Raw genomic sequence first — 4,260 nt, 5'->3', positions numbered from 1 at the left:
TATAGAGAGTCTAATCAGCAAAATCATAGTCTGGAAATTAATGGGCAGTATATGGTCTCTGTCACAGCCTTCACAAGCTGACTTATTCAAATCACTACACTTTTAATATTCAGTTTTTATTTGGGAGACAACTGGTTGTTGTGTGTAAGGGTCAGAAGGAGGACAAATCTGCTTGTCAAAAATACCCTGCCTCTAAATTATTATATCCTACTCACTGACATCAGTCAGGTCATTGTTCATTGCTTCTATCTACCCTATTAATAGATAATCCAGTGATTCTCCATTGTTACTTTGCTAAAGTCCCTTATATAATTCGGAGGAGAAGAAATCCTTATGCACTGTTAGTGGGAAGGTAAATTGTTACAGCCATTGAGGAAAAACAGTATGGAGTTTCCTCAAAAAATTAAAAATAAAACTACCATGTTGTCCAGCAATCCCACTTCTGGATGTATATCTGAAGGAAATGAAATGACCAATTCAAAGAGATATCTGTACACCCTCATGTTCTTTGCAGCATTATTCACAGTAAGCAAGATATGGAAACAATGTAAGAGTCTGTCAACAGATGAATAGAAAAATAAATGTGGCATATACTGTATACAGATACACACACGCACACACACACATAAGAATATTATTCAGCCTTAAAAGTGAAGGAAATCCTACCATTTGTGACAACATGGATGGACCTCTGAACATTATGTATGCTAAGTGAAATAAATCAAACACAGAAGGAGAAATACGGCACTATATCATGACATCATCTCATATGTGGAATGAAAACAAAAGAAAACAAAATGCTGAACTCATAACAGATGTAGAATGGTGGTTACCAGAGGCTGAGGAGTTGAGGGAAAGGGGATATATTGATCAAAGGGTGCAAACTTTTATTTTCAGCTTGAATGAGTTTTGAAGACCTGATGTACAGCAGCAACTACAGTTAATAAAAATGCAGGGGTGAGCAAAAGTAGGTTAAGTTGCCAGCCATCATTACCTAAAATATAATTATAAGTAAGGATACAAGATAATAACAATAAGAAGAAGAAAAAGAAAAATAATACAAATAAATAATAAGTAAATAATGCAAGAATAAACTCTGTGTTTCACATACTCAACTGTAAAACTATTTGTCAACACCCATGTATTGTATACTTGAAATTTTTTAAGACAGTCGATCTTAAGTGTTCTCACTATAGAAAAACATGAAAGGGGCGGAGCGTGCCGAAGGCGGATGGCGGCTGTGCCGGCTCATCATCTTCGGTGGCACAGGCGCTGAAGTAGAGACTTGGGTCTGGAGCGTCCGGCGATGGAAGTAGAGCAGCGGCCGCTCCCAACATGCACAGTCTGGCGACCGCTGCGCCTGTACCTACTGCACTGGCTCAAGTGGATAGAGAAAAGATGTATCAGTGGATCAATGAGCTGTCCAGTCCTGAGACAAGGGAAAATGCTTTGCTGGAGCTAAGTAAGAAGCGAGAATCTGTTCCTGACCTGGCACCCATGCTGTGGCATTCGTTTGGTACTATTGCAGCACTTTTACAGGAAATTGTAAATATTTATCCATCTATCAACCCACCCACCTTGACAGCACACCAATCTAACAGAGTTTGCAATGCTCTGGCATTACTGCAATGTGTGGCATCACACCCAGAAACCAGGTCAGCATTTCTTGCAGCACACATCCCACTTTTTTCGTACCCCTTTTTGCACACTGTCAGCAAAACACGTCTCTTTGAATATCTTCAGCTAACCAGTCTTGGAGTTATTGGGGTTCTGGTGAAAACAGATGAGCAGGAAGTAATCAACTTTTTATTGACAACAGAAATTATCCCTTTGTGTTTGCGCATTATGGAATCTGGAAGCGAACTTTCTAAAACAGTTGCCACATTCATCCTCCAGAAGATCCTCTTAGATGACACAGGTTTGGCTTATATATGTCAGACATATGAGCGTTTCTCCCACGTTGCTATGATCTTGGGTAAGGTGGTCCTACAGCTATCCAAAAAGCCTTCCGCTCGTCTGCTGAAGTATGTACTGAGATGTTACCTTCGACTCTCAGATAATCCCAGGGCACGTGAAGCACTCAGGCAGTGCCTCCCTGACCAGCTGAAGGACACAACCTTTGCCCAGGTGCTAAAAGATGACACCACCACGAAACGCTGGCTTGCACAACTGGTGAAGAACCTGCAAGAGGGCCAGGTCACTGATCCCCGGGGAATCCCCGTGCCCCCTCAATGATCTTCCCCTGTCCCCTCCCACTACTCGCACAAGTTGGGGAAGGGAGGGGGAACGTTCGAGGAAAACAGCTCAGGTTTTATTGCCGACTGGGAATAGACAACCTCAATGCTGAACTGCACTGGAAAGAAAGGACATGGTACCCCCAGCTGAGGTGTATGAGCTGCCATCTCAGGCTGCCTTGAGGACCTGGGCTCCCTCTGCTACTCCCAGGAAATGGGATCCTGACACAGCAGTCTGCCACCACAGCCCCAGGAGGGTGTCAACACCAGCAAATGCTGTATTTGCAGCATGCCCAAGATGACTCTTCTCCCCCACCTCTACCTAGCCACTGGCAGGGAGAGGAGACAGTGGTGATAACAGCAGCATTCTAGGCATGGGGAACACCTGGGACCAAGCCATGTGGCATTTTTAAAAATTTTGCCTTCCTGGAAGACTCAAGATGTGTCCCTTCGTTCTCTCTCTCAGTATTTGTTTACTTTGGTGTTTTGTTTTTAATCTTAGAGAGAGATGTGTTTAGTGGACACAAGCTGTAATACTCAGCAAAATTTTTTCAATTGGCACTGTTTACAAGTCTGTTAGCTGCATAAGCTTAATAAAAAGTTGGTCTGGGAAAAAAAAAAGAAAAACATGGTAAGTATACAAAATAATAGATACGTTAATTAGCTTCATATTGGGAATCATTTTTACAATGTATACATATATCAAAATATAACATTATACACCTAAATATGTACAATTTGTATTTGTAAAGTGTTCCTCAATAAAGCTGGAAAAATATAAGGATATTAAATGGAGGATGAAAAAAAAAGACTATCCCCTTAGAGCAGACTCACCCTAAGTCACTTGCCAAAATAAAATATACTTGGTAATTGTATTCAGTATACTTCCAAAGAAGAGTTCTGGGAAATATATTTTCTCCAATTCTTTACATACTCATTGACAGTTTAGGTCTTCTTTGGCTTTTTAAAAAAATTTTTCAATTAAAGTTGACATTAAATATTATTTTGTACTAGTTTCAAGTGTACAGCACAGTGGTTACATGATCATATACTCTACAAAAGGTTCCCTCCAATATTTCCAGTACCCACTTGGTACTGTATGTAGTTATTACAGTATTATTGACTATATTCCCTATGCTGTCTTTATATCCCCGTGACTATTTTTAAACTACCAGTCAATACTTCTCAATCCCTTCACCTTTTTCAACCAGCTCCCCAACTCCACTCCCCTCTGGCAACCATCAGTCTGTTCTTTGTATCTATGAGTCTGTTTCTGTTTAGTTTGTTCATTTATATTGTTGTTAAATTCCACATGTAGATGGAATCATATGTTATTTGTCTTTCTGTGACTGATTTATTTCACTTAACATAATACCCTCTAGGTTCATCCATGGTGTCAAAATCGTAAGATTTCATTCTTCTTTTTTTTTTAAATATACTATCCTCACCTGAGGACATGTTTAGAGAGGGGAAGGAAGGGAGAGGGAAGGGAAGAAACACATTGATGTAGGAGAGAAACATTGGTCGGTTGCTTCCTGTATGCTCCCAGACCGGGGGACGAATCCCCCAACCTAGGCATGTGCCCTGACAGAGAATTGAACCTGTGACCTTTGGCTTACAGAACAATACTCTAACTGAGTCGCACCAGCCAAGGAAGATTTTATTATTTTTTATGGTCATGTAATATTCCACTGTATATATGTAACACACTTTCTTAAACACTTGCTCTTTAATAAAAAACAGGTCATTTCTTTTTCTAGACATAATCACCTAACTATATGATATTATTTTTAAAACCATTTTCTCTAGCTAAAATAGTTTCTTGATTAAATCAAAGTAACTAAATATTAGCAGAAGGCTGGTTATTTCCCACAGTCATAAATAGTTTTATATATACATTCAGAAAATTGTGAGTTTAAAGGTTATCTCTTCAGAGAAATGAAGCAGTGTGACAGCACAATAATATTATATATCTTATTTCAGCTCTTTTAACTGTGTCACATTGATTGAAACCTAAATTAAAAGT

General features: G+C 39.5%; 1 pseudogene; it reads left to right on the top strand.

Annotated features, from left to right (window-relative positions):
* The first annotated feature begins 1,335 nt into the window (after nucleotides 1–1,335).
* LOC149991722 (CCR4-NOT transcription complex subunit 9 pseudogene) lies at nucleotides 1,336–2,349 on the top strand (annotated as a pseudogene).
* Nucleotides 2,350–4,260: the final 1,911 nt, after the last annotated feature.

Source organism: Furipterus horrens, unplaced genomic scaffold, assembly GCF_987537825.1.
Source record: "Furipterus horrens unplaced genomic scaffold, mFurHor1.1.pri manual_scaffold_17, whole genome shotgun sequence".
Classification (NCBI taxonomy): Eukaryota; Metazoa; Chordata; class Mammalia; order Chiroptera; family Furipteridae; genus Furipterus; species Furipterus horrens.
This window is presented reverse-complemented; position numbering and strand designations above follow the sequence as displayed.